We start from the raw sequence: 17,022 nt of genomic DNA, 5'->3' as shown, positions 1-17,022 counted from the left end.
ACAAGCATCCCAGTCGGGCAATTTGCTGACATATTTTTTCCAAGTTTTATTACAGTGTATTTGTGTGGTAATTTACAGAATGATTGAACACAAAAGACAACTCCCAGGCTGAAGGCTTAAGTCAAAGTTAGTGCAAGGAGGCTGATCATCTTGAAGAAATGGGTATACAGTACTGCACAAAATGTGTTTTCTCCAAATGTCTCCATAAGGTGGGTCTTAATAGTGTTCCAATATTTAAAGGGTTGCCATAAAGAAGAGGGAGTCAAGCTATTCTCCAAAGCACCTGAAGGCAGAACAAGAAGCAATGGAGGGAAACTAATCCAGGAAAGAAGCAATCTAGAACTAAGGAGGAATTTCCTGACAGAAATTCAGTAGTGGCTCGTGTCCAGAAGTTGTGGGTGCTCCAACACTGGAGGTTTTTAAGAAGAGATTGGACAACCGTGTGTTTGAAATGGTATATGGGTTCTTGCTTGAGCTGTGGATTGGACTAGAAGACTTCTAAGGTCTCTTTCAATTTTGTTATTCTGTTGAATGTATATTTTTGTAGGGATGGTTTCAGAAATGAATGATCTAAATTTGAACGGGCTCCTACGAAGGCAGAGTTATGAAGGAGGTGTTTGGTTTTTCCTTTCCCATCCATTAAAATGAAACCAGTAGTCGTTTTCCAGTTCTATCCCCCACCTCTTTTACTCCAGGTAGCATAAACATCCACTAAGCATCAATATCGCAAGGACTACTTCTATTTCAAATTCATCTCATATTTCTTTGTCGCTTAACCTATACCCCCAAGAATGGGGACCGAACACATGAACAGTGATTTTGTGTCCATAGGCACATTGGACGCTATCCCTATGGGCAAAAAGTCAACCTCCATCAATGCAGCAACAAATCCATTCTCATTTCCTCTTCATGACCGTTTAATTTCCACCTGTTTCTCAGGTCAACCGAATACCAGCTCATCCCGAAAGCCATAAACTATGTCCTTTGTATGCAGGCAAGCCAGAGGAGGTATTCCCGCAGGTTCTGATCAGTTCTGGGGAAATTTTGAGTAGTTCGGAGAACCGGCAAATCCCACCTCTGACTGGCCCCTCACCCATCTATTCTCTGCCTCCCATTGAATCCCAGCTGATCGGCTGGGTCTTCTTTTGTTGCCCTGCACAGGAGAACAGAGCTGGAAAACAGGTTAGTGGGGTGGGGAGGGAATGGGGATTTTGCAGTAACCTTCCCCTGCCACACCCACCAAGCTATACCCACAGAACCGGTAGTAAAAAAAAAAAATTGAATCCCACCCTTGAGGCAAGCCCCATGAGATGAGAGGTTGCCTGACTATTTCTCCATATTTTTAAACCAAATAAAGACTAGCATGATATTCTATACTGGAATCAGGTGAACTTCTATAGGAAAAGCTGCACATTCAGAGGAAGTCTGGTAGCACTTTTTTTGACTAACAAATTAGATGTTAACTGGGCTATTCATTAGATATAGTTCATAAAAAGTTAACCATTTTAATGCAATTAGTTACCATAATCCATTCTGGGTTTTGGTTACTCTAAACAGCATAGCTTTCATCTTACAAATCCAGAATGGACTCCAAGAAATCCATCATGGGATTCTTTCTTCTTCTTCTTCTTCTTCTTCTTCTTCTTCTTCTTCTTCTTCTTCTTCTTCTTCTTCTTCTTCTTCTTCTTCTTCTTCTTCTTCTTCTTCTTCTTCTTCTTCTTCTTCTTCTTCTTCTTCTTCTTCTTCTTCTTCTTCTTCTTCTCCTTCTCCTTCTCCTTCTCCTCCTCCTCCTCCTCCTTCTTCCTCTTCCTCTTCCTCTTCTTCTTCTTCTTCCTCCTCCTCCTCCTCCTCCTCTCCCCCCTCCTCCTCTTTCTCCTCCTCCTCCTCCTCCTCCTCCTCCTCTCCCCCCTCCTCCTCTTTGTCCTCCTTCTCCTGACCCCATAATCCCTTGGGTGGGGCCTAGGCAACTAAATGGAGCTGACTGTTTACTAGCCGCATGCCCTGCCTGTTGCCAGTGCAGAGCTATATTCAGCAGATATATTCTCATCAAACCTAGAGAGATAAATATCTGCCTTATCTAGGATCCAACTCACAGCCTCCTGATTATGAGGCGAGAGCTTCAGCTCTAGGCCATTGTACCACTCAGAAATCCATCATGGGATGTCTCCAGTTAAAGGTCACCCTTGTCTTCACTCTTAAAGAAGACTTTTCTCCACTCAGAAAGCTTTGAATGTGTGCTGAATACAGATGGTTTTGAATTTTCCTACTTGGCATATTGGCTGGCTCACTAATTGTTTTGAAACTCCCTCTCTTTTCAGAAGCTACTTGCTATACGGTGCAGGAGGAGAACAGGTAGATTTGGGGGTTGGAGTTAAATGTATCATCAGCTTAGAGTCCTTATGTTGCCACAAACAATCCAAATCTAACCCCTCTTGAACATCTAGCGCCATGTTAGTACTGACCTAAGTTAGTTGACTAGATTCTTGTGTATAAGCTTGAAGTAATATATATTCTGTGCCGCAACCTAACATATGGTCTCAGTCCTTTGCGCCTGACATATGATGTGATAAACGGCTCTTTGAGACACAGAATTTTTCATGTTTACCAGAGATGCAGTTTCTCCCTAAGCATCCATTAAGTTGTTTGAATTGAAGGAAGTATTCATAATATGGCTGATAGTTCCGACTGTTGATATTGGTGCATGGAGATGCTGCTGTGTGGTTCATATTATTCTCTGCAATTGAGCTTATGTTTGCAACTTTATAAGCACTCTAACACTGGGATGTGGCATAGATAGCAGGTGCAATTCCAGTCTTCTTTCCATTTATTCATTGAATACCTGAAGGGAAATAAGTGTGACAAGACATAGTTGCATAGTTGCAATCCAGGAGGCCATGCAGTTAAATCATCTGGAAAAGGTGGTTGTATTGAAGCTGTAATTGGCTTTGTTTCCTTTCCTTTCTCAAATTGTGGTCACAGGTCTGTAAAGCTTTCCGTTTCTCATGTAATGAAAAGATTGCCATAATATGTCAGGCACCATTGCTTAAAATAATTATTTGAGGAACATTTACATAGGTTTCTTAAAAAAAGACATGTTTCCAGAGTTCCCTTTTTCAAACTTAGTTCTTTAAACAAATGGAAGAAAAATAATTTTGGTCAAAATGACCTGGAAGGAATTGTGTATTGCCAAGTAAATGTTATACCCGCTGTTTATGCACTTAAAGTTATACAAGAATAGAATCCGAGAATAGGCTGGAAACAACCTATTTGTTTTTTGTTTTTTTTTTAATATAGCTTCAGAATGCATCAGGAACTTGTTTAAGTGAAATCCAGAGAGCATCTGAGTTGCACGTAAGGAAACTGAGGAAATTTAGTTTGAGTCTGAGTCTAGGGAAACTATGAAACTTCACCATTTTGACAGACTCATGTAACTATTTTTTTTCATGTTCCTGGCAGAATAACAGAGTTGAAAGGGACTTTGGAGGTCTTCTAGTCCAACCCACTGTTCAAGCAGGAAACCCTACACCATTTCAGACAAATGGTTGTCCAAGCTCTTCTTAAAAACCTCCAGTGTTGGAGCACCCACAATGTTTGAAGGCAAGACATTCCTGTTGTGGCATGTGGCAGCAGAGTTGGACAGTGAGGAGGTTGGGGAGGAACATGGGTGAGTCCTGGAGGCTGTGGAAGGCTCTGCATCAGAGGCAGAGATGGGGCCAGGGCAGGCTGGCAGCCATCAGCTGCCTTCAGAGTCAGACAGCAGTGAGGTGAGGAAGCAGCTGGAGCCAGTTCCCAACCTGTGCATGTGTAGAGCTGCCAAAAAAAGAGAACAGTTACAAATTAAGGGTTCACTTGGGAGTAAGGCCACAGGTGGATGGTGAATGCCCCCTCCCACAGAGTTTAAAAGAGGAGCAAAAGGGAAGGGGGCTTTTGCAGGAAGCAATTTGTTTGTTGCAGCAGTGGAAAGATCTGTCTGTGCTTCTCAGAGCCTCTGTGCCAAGTTCTTCCTTGTCAGCACTGTGTTTGAAAATATTTACTTGGCAGCTCTCCAAGCTACATAAGGTCTGTGCTCCTAATTAGACCCTTGAAAGACTGTTTGCCAGGCCTTTGGCTGAAGGTGAATGCAAGAAATTCACCTTTGTTTAATAAAAGGGGTTTTGCCAGGACAAAAAGTCTGCTTAGTGCTTTTGGGGGAAGCCTAGGTTAGAACAACTCCATTGATTAATTGTTGTAACTGTGCTGGTCAGATAGTATATAGTTAATTGGGAATTGGGAGCTGTCCCCTTAAGGGAATGCCTCATGGTAAATGTAGTTAAATCCTCATGAGAAATGTAGTTCATGTCATGTGATCACATCCATAATCCTGATTGACCCTTGGTTGGGTTGGGGGAGTTTCCTTTATTCTTGCTTGGACCCCAGCATTGTGGTGGTATCTTTCCTTTTGCTCCATCATTATGGAATGAAAATAACTATATTTTCACACTATGAAGACAACTATGCAAAGATTGGACATTAGATGAACCTCAACAGAACTGTGAGTTATACCTTGAGAATGCCTATTACAATCCAATAAAGAATCTTTGTATGGAAGCCTTTGTAGAGTTTATCTAAATGTCTTTATATTCAGCCAGGAAGTTAAAGACAGAACAGTGAAAATAGTAACTGTGAGGAAATTTCTCCTTAGTTGTAGGTTGCTTTTCTCCTTGATTAGTTTTCATCTGTTGCTTCTTGTCCTGCCCTCATGTGGTTGGAAAGCAGGTTGACCCCTCTTCATTGTGGCAGCCCCTCAAATAATAGGACACTACTATCATGTCACTAAATGGTGCTTAGATTGAAAGAACAAAAAACATTTGGTACTTATGATTTTCAGGAGGATCTCCAGATTAAACATCTGTTACAAACTTACAGGGGATGTAAAATTTAAAATCTTGCTGATGGACTTTTATTTCCAAGGGTTTCCTAGCCAAAAATCATTAGGATAGGCTTTCACAATGAAGCTGAACAATGTATTATGAGAACTAGGGAATTTGTGGACCTTAAACCCATATCTTCTCCATTCGGTTCATCTTTAGGAAAAAATAGAAAGTTGTTTATCCAAAGCTCAGAATTACAGAACTTACCAAACACCTCTTAAAAGACAAAGAGTAAGCATAATCATGCTGTTGTACATGCAAGAAATATTTTAATTTGAATTAGGATAGAAATTTCACAATAGAGATGTGTGGGACTTAAAAATTAACTTACTTATATTGCTATTAATGCCATATTAGTACCAGTGTAATTGAATTTCTACCCCATTGTTGTATAATATTAAAAGAAACCAGGAAGGTATGAGTCAAGCAAAGTTTGCTATATCCCCTAAACTGTCTCAAAGGTGCTTTTTTTTTTTTTTTTTGAAAGGCAACTGGACTTGAAGGCATTTCACTTCTCATCCAAGTAGCTTCTTCAGTTCTGACTGAATAACCGTGGATGGAAGGATTTATATTCCTTGCAGTCATCTGGTCAGTTAGTTCTGTTTCTGACAGTTGTTGAGGCTTCTTGGAGGTTTATTTGTGCCTTCAGGGTCACCTGAATACCCACATCCTTTTGCACTATTCAGGTGACCCTGAGGGCACAGCTCCAAGTGGCCTCAGTGGCTCTCAGAACTAACCGACCAGATGACTGGAAAGAATATGAATCCTCCCATTCTCCATCATTCAGTCAGAATTGAAGAAGCTTCTTGGATGAGAAGTGAAATATCTTCAAGGAAAAAGCACCTTTGGAGCAACTAAGACTTGGATGATTGAGAGTCTCCAGAGACATCCCCTGAACTGTGAAGCATATATAATCTGCAGATGTGAGGTAGCTTGATCCTAATTTCTAGTCTGATTACAGAAGAAATACAAATTGTAGCTCACCATTTCATATGCAAAGGCACCCTAAGGTTTGCTTTCAACCATAGAAAGAAGAAATTGCTTGCTAGATGCCCATTTATTTTTTCCTCCTTCGTGTAGAGCCCAGCTATACAAAATGGCTTTTGCTTTTTCCCCCATCAAAAATGCATTTTGAATTATTTGTGCTACAGTGGAATTGGACATTAACCTTACACAGTTGCTTTCTTAGCTTGATAGATAACTGGATAGAAAGAGAGAAAGGAATCTTAACAGTTCCAAAATTAGGCCTCAGGAAGCAGAACAGCTGTGCAACAATTGCAACAAATAAATAAAGACCAAACTATAAGGCCAAAGACCAAACACGATCTTCATTAAATCAGAAAATGAACTAAAAGAGTAAAATAGCTGGCAAATTTGTCTTGTATTCAATGTAGTTTACCTGAGATGAGTTGGGTCCCCCCCCCCCTTTTCACCTGTGGGAAGACGGTGAAAAGTTAATAGAATTGCAGCGATTTCGGAAAAAATAGTGTGGTGATACCATCCAGATATTCAGTGAGGTTTAGCATATAACACAGAGGTTCCTAAATTCCCTCCCCCCATAATATCTTCCTTTAGTGTAATCTTAGTCACCTTCCCTAAAAAAAACCAAACCCCCAAATAAGGTAAAGGTAAAGGTTCAGAAGTGGTATTCAGCAGGTTCTGACCAGTTCTGGAGAACCGGTAGTAGAAATTTTGAGAGATCCTAACTGATCCATTTCAGAGATCTGGCAAATCCCACCTCTGACTGGCCCCGCACCCATCTATTCTCTGCCTCCCGAGTTCCAGCTGATCGGCTGGGTCTTCTTTTGTTGTCCTGCACAGGAGAATGGAGCTGGAAAGTAGGTTAATGGGGTGGGGAGGGAATGGGGATTTTGCAGTAACCTTCCCCCAGGAGGGAATGGAGATTTTACAGTATCCTTCCCCGGCCATGCCCACCAAGCCATGTCCACCAAGTCACACCCACAGAACCAGTAGTAATTTTTTTTGAATCCCACCACTGTAAAGGTTCCCCTCGCACATATATGCTAGTCATTTCTGGCTATAGGTGGCGGTGCTCATCTTCAATACAAAGCCGAAGAGCCAGCACTGTCTGAAGACATCTCCATGGTCATATGGCTGGCATGACTAAACACCGAAGGCACACCGAACGCTTCCCACCAAAGTGATCCCTATTTTTCTACTTGCATTTTTACATGCTTTTGAACTGCTAGGTTGGCAGAAGTTGGGACAAGTAACAGGAGCTCACTCCGTTATGTGGTGCCCGGGATTCGAATCGCTGAACGGCTGACCTTTCTGATCGACAAGCTCAGCGTCTTAGCCACTGAGCCACCACGTCCCCATAAACCCCAAAATAAACACAAATAAAAAATGAAAACAAGACAATTGAACTTTGGAAAAGGGGGAGTACTGTGGCAAAGTAATTCAAAGGTTTTTCACACTTCCCCTGAGCTCTGTTTGTTATCTACCCGAGGGAGATATACCTCACCATTTGGGAAAGCTTGAGTTAGAGGACTAAATGCCCTCTAGAGTCTTACATAAAACTTTCCACAAGGATAATTATGAAGCAATGACTCATTCTCTCTCTTTTACTCCATCTCTTACCCCCCCATAATTGCAGTGTGAACAAAATGGAACACAAAAGACTCCCATATATGCTGTTTGGAGAACCTTGAAGTAAAGATGCAATTCAATTGAAAGAAATTAGCACAGAGTAAGAAAAGTGCTTTGGAGGACTTATTATTATTGTTCATTGCTTTCTCCATCTCACCTGTACTACCAATGTACTAATATACAGTACTAAAGCCTTGGTAAAGCCACACTTGGAATACTGCATCCAGTTTTGGCTATCACAACATAAAAAAGATGTTGAGACTCTGGAAAGAGTGCAGAGAAGAGCAACAAAGATGATTGAGGGGAGCAGGGCAGGCTGAAGGCTAAAGCATATATGCTGTTACCTCCACCTAGGTGTCAGGAAAGGCATCCAGCCAGTAAATGCTCAGCTCCATTCGGTCTCCCTGGCTCCACCCCAAGGCAAGGGGTTACAGGGTTGTTAAAATAATTTTTTTAAAATACTTTTGTCTATTTTTATTGTTTCATTTTTTTGCTTTTGTTATGTCTACATTTTTTATCATTTGTTGTAAGCTGTTCTGACCTAGGCTTCCCAAGATCACGAAGCAGACCCCTTGTCCCAGTAAAATCCCTTTTATTTAGGTTAAAGTGAATTCCTCTCCAGCAAAGTCCCAACAAACAGGCTTTCATGAGATTTTACAACTACAGACCTTTACCAGGCTTGTAGAGTTGCCAAGCCGATATATTCCAAATGCCACGCTGTAGCAGCAATTACTTGGCAAGAAGTCAGGAACAGATCTTCACTCTAATGAATTGAACTAATTGTCTCCTGCAAACACCCCTCCCCTTTCACTCCTCTTTATTTCCTATGGGAGGGGCCATTCACTGTCCACCTGAGCCTTTACTCCTGAGTTGACTCTTGTTCCTTAACTGTTCCCTTCTCCTGGCAGCTCTGTGCATGCACATACTGGAAACAGGCTCCAGCTGTTCTTCTGCCTCACTGATCTCCAATTCCAAAGGCAGCTGATAACTGTCAGACAGCCCTGGCCCCATCTCTGCCTTCCACACAGAGCCCTTGTCCGAGCCTTCCCCAGACTCGGCCCATGTTCCTCCCAAACCTCCTCACTGTCTGAGTGTGCTGCCAGCTCTGCTGGCTTCTGGTGGGCCACAACATAAGCCTCCCATAGTAGCTTTACAATGATGTAGGCAAATAAATTGAATGAATGAATGAATGAATGATAATCTTAAAAAAAAATGCCTGGGTGGGAGAGACAAAGGGAGATAGTACCTCTTCTTTTCTGATTATTGCCAAGAAAACTATCCTCTTGCTCATCAGAAGTTAAGTTCAAATAAAGAGAGCCTCAGTCCTTGTTTTTACTGTAGTAAAAATAGAAGTAGAGATGGGGCCTGGACAGATAATCAATCCGGATGCATCAGTGATAATTTTATACTCTTTCTGTCATGTTTAGATTGCTGTTTTCTTTATTTTCATATAGGATTTTTTGTGCTGATGAGGAATGTTTGATTGCTCTTTATTTGAGTGGTTTCCATTTTACTGTTCCCAACCAATCTCTCTCTTTCTCTCTGTCTGTCTGTCTGTCTGTCTCTCTCTCTCTCTCCTTTCTGTCATGTCCTTCATCATACATTGAGCTATTTCTCTATCAATGTAAACCTTGTGAGATAATCCAGACAGAAAGAATGTCTAGATGAAGTAATTCTATTTCATTGTAAGGTTGCATTAAAAGAATTTTGCAAGTCTGTGTATACATTTCAGCCCTGTTACTTTTAAAGGCCAAGAAATTAGAGAGGGTTTCTTTTAAGATGTTTCCCATGAACACATTCCTTCTGTGGTCTAAGTTGCCTTCTTATCTGATCATTGCTCTGGCTGTAGCTCTTCCATATGGCTCCCAAGGTTATGCCCACATACCATTGCAATCATCTATCCATTTAAATAAATAACTACCATCTCTACAAAACAAAACGTATATTGTAGCTCAGACTTGGACTGTGGGGTCCTAAGTGTTCTCTGAACTTGGTTGTTTTCTTGCAGATATTTCATTACTCAAATTAGTGTGAGGATTTCTAACAAGCTTATTTGTTTTCTTTCTTTCCCTCCCTCCCTCCCTCTCCACCTCTCCCCTTTCCTTCCTTCCTTCCTTCCTTCCTTCCTTCCTTCCTTCCTCCTCCTTCCCTCCCCACCTCTCCCCTTTCCTTTCCTTCCTTCCCTTCCTTCCTTCCTTCCTTCCTTCCTTCCTTCCTTCCTTCCTTCCTTCCTTCCCTCCCTCCCCCCACCTCTCTCCCCTTTTCTTCCTTCCTTCCTTCCTTCCTTCCTTCCTTCCTTCCTTCCTTCCTTCCTTCCTTCCTTCCTTCCTCCTGCCTCCTTCCTTCTCTCCCCACCTCTTCCCTTTTCTTTCTTCCTTCCTTCCCTCCTTCCTTCCTCCTACCTCCCTCCCTTGCACATTTTGCACATTTGTTGTTCCAAATCTAACACAAAGCAAGACTATTTATCTTGAATTTGGGAGCTATGAGAAGGGGCCTTAGACGAATAGCCACACTTCTCAGCTCTTGTCTCTACCTAATCAATTCCTTCTGTGAACTGCTGGCTCTCCTTAAGAACAACTGAGCAGCAAGAACACAGAGAGAAGACAAATGGCAGAGGGTCACCAGCAAAACATTCCGGCCATTTTGGTTGTTTCATGCCAAATGCAGACAAAACAGGACTGTAGTCTTGAAAGTTTGTTGCTTTTGAGACTCCTCCATTTTTGCTTGTTTTTCGGTATACAGAGAGTAATGGACAAAGGATGCTATTTTTTTAAAAAAGAAATATTTATCATTGTAAGCAAATGCAAACACCCACAATGCTACTGAATAACAAAGAATAAAATGTCAATAATCCTGTCAAATAAATCAATCTATAACAAAGGATCCATGCTTTCAAAAACGGCAACAGAGACTTTTAAAAATTTATAAATATCTGTTTTGAATATGATTTCCAACTGCAAATTCCTTTCAAGCTGAATAATTTGAGATTAGAATCACCAGGGTAGTTCCCCTACACTGTATGGCCTTTCATTTTCTGATAATACAGGTTAATTTTAATAACTTAGATATAGTCTACATATAAATCTAGAACAGCCTGAATCTACTGGGTTCACTTCTTTAATGCCAGCAAAGTTTTGGCTAAACTCAGCCGATTGTCTATCCATTTATTTGTTTCTCATGACCGTCTCTTCCTGTGTATGTGTGTTTAACCCACGTTCTTAAAACATTAGAGATGGCCCAGTACTCTAGGTGTGGTCTTACTAAGGCTTTATAGAATGGTATTAGCACCTCACTTGATCTCAACTTTATCCTTCTGTTAATGCAATTTAGGATTGCATTAGCTTTTTTGGCTGCTGCTGCACACTGCTGGTCATATTTAGCTGGTTGTCTACTAAGACTCCAAGATCCCTTTCACAGTTACTACTATTGAGCCTTTATTGATCTTTAAGTGTCAAGCTGGATAATTTCAGGCCAGTCACATTCCCTCAGCCCTAAGAAGGAAATCAATGGCAAACTACTTCCAAAAAGCTTCCAAGAAAACTGCAAAGCCATGTTTCGAAGCAGCTAACCCAAATGTAGTGTATTCAACACACACATCCTCCCCCCTTTTTTGTAATTATCAGGATTTCCATTTATTTACATGAAAAAAAATTCACATTTTCTTGTTCCTGCCCCTTGTCCTCTGCTGTAGAGTATAAATATTTGTATTTTTTGAAATTACGAACATTGTTTTTATTCAGGAGAACGCAAAACTCTGGAGTGGCAAACGCCATTTTGGGTTTTGTTTTGAGGAGATTATGCCAAGCAGACTGAGTGAAAAATAAGCCAGTCAGAGTGATTTGCTTTTCTGCACTGCAAGGCACTCTGATAATGTTTTGCTGCAACTCAGTAGTTTTGTAATGAGAGAGTCAGAGTGCTTCAAGGCTCAACTTAAAAACCAGGTTGAGAAATGACCTTAAAGCAGGAGCCAATCAGTGGCATTTTTAACATAAGACCGGCTGTCTCTTGCACAACAGTCATGAAGCTGTATCTCCCTAATAATGCAGAGCTCTGTCCAGGTTAGGTATTTAGACGTCGAACATAGAATAATAGGATTTGGAAGAGGTCCTCTAGTTCAACCCACTGCCTGTAGTGGGAAACCCTATACCATTGCAGACCAATGGCTACACAGTTTCTTCTTAAAAACATTCAGGGATGGAGCACCCGCAACTTCTGGTGGCAGGCTGTTCCACTGATTAATTGTTGTCACTGTCAGGATTTCTTTCTCCCCTCCCCCCCTTAATTCTAGATTGGATCTCTCTTTAATGATCTTCCATCCATGACTTCTTGTGATGCCCTTAGGTGCTTTGGAGAATAAGTTGACTCCCTCTTCTCTGGGTTAGACATCCCCACTTCCCTCATCATATGGTTTATCCTCCATGCCCCGATCATCTTTTGGCTCTTCTCTGCATTTCTTCTAGGTTCTAATGGTACTTCTCAAGTAGTAGATGGTTGTTTTGAAACAGAATCTGAAGGAAGGTTAATATGAACACAGCAGATTGTTTTTAATGTCCACAAATGATCTTCATAGAAATGGCATCAATACAAGTAAAGATGTAAATGTGTTTACTGGAAACTGTTACTGAGTGAACTTTGAGAGAACTTCATGGACTCTATTTTAGAAGGCTAGCCAAAAGTCACTACTCTTGGTCCATATAGTTAGGTAGCTTTTTGAATCCTGTCATCTTTTAAAAGAAGTATCATCTCTTTTATCTTCCCAAGGAGTTGAAGCTCTGTCTCCAAAATGCTTTGCCAAAAATTAAAATCAAGTCAAGAACAGTTCCCCATGACTTCATGAATGCAGGGAGTAATCTTACAACTTATTTAGTACTGTAGTATATGAATATGTGTGGGGGTTTTAGGGCTGCCAACAGTGGTGGGATTCAAAAAAATCAATTACCTGTTCTGTGGGTGTGGCTTGGTGGGCAGGGTGTGGCTTGGTGGGTGTGGCTTGATGGGCATGGCAGGGAAATGATACTGCAAAATCCCCCTTCCCTCCCCACTCCAGGGCGAAGGTTACTGCAAAATCCCCATTCCCTCCCCACCCCACTAACCTGCTTTCCAGCTCCGTTCTCCTGTGTGGGGCAACAAAAGAAGATAGATCGGCTAGGATTTGGGAGGCGGAGAATAGATGGGGTGGGGCCAGTCAGAGGTGGTATTTGCCTGTACTCCGAACTAGTCAAAATTTCTGCTACCGGTTCTCCAGAACTGGTCAAAACCTGCTGAATACCAACTCTAGCTGCTAACCTATCATGACAGAAAACCAGCATTTTATGTAATAATGAGCATACATCTTTAAATGGAATAATGGTGATCTAACAATGAACACAAAAAGCAGACATATGGGGCATTAGGAATTCTTAGAATACATATTCTTTATTGCCTCAAAAGCAAGAGACTTCTTAATAGCTATGTTACAAACCACAGGCAGAGGCGACCTGATTTTGTAGGTGTGGGAATTAATGCCAAAGACAGTTGTTACCGGTCAAAGACATTCTTACACTAAGTCTTATAAATATCAGCACTGATGATGGAGGGTACTAATTTCGTATCTAAAGCAGGAAAATTATTCTTTTTTTTTTTTCTTTTTAATAAAAAAGTCAACCTTGCTTCTCCTCTACAGTTTTTTTTTTTTTAAATAGAACATGCATTGTGAATTACTCAGGAATTAATTTCAAAGACTCAAATGAACAATGGCTTCTTAAGTTTTTCATCTAGTTAGACTTTACATTGAGAACTCATGTTTTCCCCTCTATTTGGATCTTCTGGAAGATGTCACAATATCCAATCTATCTCTTGTCAACATATAGAATCATAGAAGTCTGGAAAGGACCTGGGATGGCTTCTTTCAGAGGTTTCTATCCTATTAACAGAATTGGAAGGGACCTTGTAGGCCATCTAACCCAACACCTCCACCCAAGCAAGAGACCCTACACTATTGCTGACAGATGGCAGTCCAGTCTCTTCTTGAAAGCTTCCGGTGATTAAGCTCCCACAACTTCTGAAGGCAACTTCTGTTCCATTGGTTGATTGCTCTCACTGTCAGAAAATTTCTCCTTTTTGGTTGAATCTCTCCTTGTTCAGTTTCCATCCATTATGCCTTGTCTGTCCTACAGACGCTTTGGAAAATAGCTTGACCTCTTCTTCCTCTCTGTGGCAGCCCTTCAAATATTGGAAGATGCTACCGTGTCTCCCCTGGTCCTTCTCTTCATTAGGCTAGCCCTGCCCAGTTTCTGAAACAGTTCATCGTATGTTTTAGCCTCCAGTCCCCTAATCATCTTGGCTGCTCTTCTCTGCATTTTTTCTAGAGTGTCAACATCTTTTTTTATAGTGTGGTGACCAAAACTGGAGGCAGTATTCTAGGTATGGTCTTATTAAGGCTTTATAGAGTGATATTAGTACCCCACTTGATCTTGGTTGTATCCCTTTGTTAATGCAATTTGGGATTACATTGGCTTTTTTGGCTGCTGCCTCACACTGTTGGCTCAAATTTAATTGGCTGTCCATAAGACTCCAAGATACCTCTCACAGTTACTGCTATTAAGCCTGGTTTCATCCAGTCTATGCATTTTTGGTTTTTCTTGCCTAAGTGTAAAAAATTTAAAATAAGTGATGGAGCGCTCTCTCTCTCTCTCTCTCTCTCTCTCTCTCTTTCTCCCTCCCTCCCTCCCTCCCTCCCTCCCCCTCTCTCTTTATCATCTTCCTATCATCTATCTATCTAGACTCTACCTGTCTAAAAAGAATGAGATGAAACTTTTCATAATGAAGATTTTATCTTCTTCCTATGTATTTATATCTATTCAAAGTGCTGCATTGAAGAAATTAGCTGATTTTAAAATTGTCCACCATCAGGAAGGTATCATATTACTATCATATTCAACCATATGGTGTTTGTACCCACCCACCCGGAGAGACAGACATATACATATCACAATTAATGAAACCTACCCCAAAAGACTGGCTTTATCCTTGTAGATGCCAAACACATTCTCAAAAGGTGAAATTGTTTGGAATAGAAATTGAGATGATGTCTCATCAAGTTGACTCGATGTATTTTTCATTATTAGCATTATTTTGAAACAGGGAATCAGTCTCCCTCTCAAATCAGAGGTAAATTCTCAATATAAATAACACCGTCAAGCCATTTGGTTAATGTTGAGATGCTGTTCCATCTGTCCTCCAAAATCGCTGATTGCAGGCATTCGAAAACACTCAATAAAAGACCCAGTAATACTTAGAAGGAGGTAAGTGTTTTCCAGGAGAATGTCTTTCTGTCTCTCTAAATTATTAATGGAGAATTGTAATTTGATTCAGCTCCTTCTGAAACAGGATATCTTCAGGCTGTTATCTGTTGGTGTCTTTAGCTTTGTCCAGCTCTTAAGCTTAACAAAATCACGGGCAATGTGCCATACGAATGCAGTTTGCTTGTAATGTTGATATAGGACCGTCCCATAAAATAAATACCATATCACATCCCCTACCAGCTTTATTTCTTGCTGCTGCTCAGATTCAAGGTCTGTTGTTGCTATTTTTGTTTTAGGACATGCATAAATAGGTCTGGCTGCTACAAAGCAGAAAGAGACTCCTTCGGAAAATAGATTTAAGACCTGGCAATTGCATGGTCCTGTTTTTCCCAACAATATCTGGTTGTTGGGAGAGATGCCATCTGAATGGTGTCGAGATTTCCTAAGTGTCTGGGGCAGAATCCTAGGTATCCTAAATATGTGAGTCTCCTTTCCTTTTGGCTGGGTGTAAATCTTATTAGACAATTGAAGACATTCTTAATGCCTACATGTTTGTGTTATACAGTTGGATTTTGTGGGGTCCTTGGAGCTCACTGATGTTTCAGGACCCAACTGGATAACATCATTGATGATGCCCCAAAGGTGCTTTTTCAAGAGGCAACTTGACTTGCTGGTTTTTCTTTGAAGGTGTTCACTTCTCATCCAAGAAACTTCTTCAGCTCTGACTGGATGGTGGGGAATGGAAAGATTTCTATTCCTTGCAGACAATTGGTCCTTTATGTTCTTTTGGAGAATTGAAACCTCCAAGTGGCCTCAACGACTCTCTAAAAAGAATGCAAATGACCAGCTGTCTGCAACGAATATAAACAAACTGTTTTGGGCCTAGTAGGCCTCCCTGCAGCCCCCTGGGAGCAAAAATGGGCCAGGGGCCACACCGCACCCCTGTGCCCCATTTTGGACCTATTGGGCCTCCTTGCACTTACCTGGTAGCCAAAAAGGATGCATAGATAGGGCCAGGGCAGGGGCAGACAGCAATTTAACAATCGGTTCGGCCGATGTGGTGTGAACTGCTTAAGTCTCACCACTGGTCTAAGCCCATATCCATCATTTCCTGGCAATTCCCTTCACTAATCAACATCCCAACATGAGAAGTGAACCTAGACAATGCCCGAGACACTCATCTTCATAGTTTAAATGCAGCTTCAGGATATTCATCAAATAAAACAGATCTATTATCTATACGTTAAGTATATCTGTTAATACATATACTGATTCACTGTAGCTCTGCTCTCCCTAAATTATCAATAGAAGGAGAAGGTAGTCACAATCCTGTGAAGTTTTCATGGAGCCAGAAGAGAACAGAACAGAATATCAGAGTTGGAAAGGACCTTGGAGATCTTCTAGTCCACCCCCCTGCTCAGGCAGGAACCCAACACCATTCCAGACAAATGATTGTCCAATCTCTTCTTTAAAACCTCCAGTGTTGGAGCACCCACAATTCTGGAGGCAAGTTGTTCTATTGATTAATTGTTGTATCTGTCAGGAAGTTTCTCCTTAGTTCTAGGTTGCTTCTCAGAAAGTTTAAAGAGAAGAACACCAGACCAAAAACCCAAGGGAACCTGTACTTCAACTTAAACCATCGCAGGAGATAAAAGCTTACGGCAATACACTCCTCCCTTGATTAAATAACCAAAATATTAATTAACTTTTTTGTTAAAGCAAGTATTTTTTCCCCTTTCCTTTTCACAATTAGGCATCCCAAAGGATTAATGCTGAAAGGGAGAACCATTGTAACTGTTACTTCTTTATATCATGTGAATATTAATTACGGATGACTATTCTGGGGTAGCATTATCATGTCAAACCGCAGAGCACATGTAATTTTGTACCCTGTAGCCAGGGTTGATTAGCAGTTCTCTTAGCTATGCAACTTATTCTGTAATGTCTTCTATTTAGGATCTTGTGGGATCCACACATTCCTATCGCTTGGTTACAGGAGAGGGGAAAGTAATAGAAGTTTTCTCCTCATCCATCCTAGCTAGCAATGAGATATTTTAGATGACATGCAAATTTCAGACAGTAAATTAGCAGAGATACAATAACATCATGGAAATAGTTCTAAATGTTGGGATATTTACTGTACACAAGCAAGGGAAAGAATAACTTCATTGAGACTGTACATCTTTTCTTTCTTCATTTTTATAAATTTTTTGGGGGTT

General features: G+C 40.9%; 1 protein-coding gene across 1 annotated transcript in view; it reads left to right on the top strand.

Moving 5' to 3' along the window:
* Positions 1-17,022, top strand: part of PCDH7 (protocadherin 7) — a 477,773-nt gene that overhangs the window by 354,831 nt on the left and 105,920 nt on the right.

The sequence above is a fragment of the Pseudonaja textilis genome, chromosome 6 (assembly GCF_049901715.1).
Source record: "Pseudonaja textilis isolate UNSWEBS1 chromosome 6, rPseTex1.2, whole genome shotgun sequence".
Lineage (NCBI taxonomy): Eukaryota > Metazoa > Chordata > Lepidosauria > Squamata > Elapidae > Pseudonaja > Pseudonaja textilis.
The sequence above is the reverse complement of the archived record's forward strand: the minus strand, read 5'-3'. Positions and strand labels throughout refer to the sequence as shown.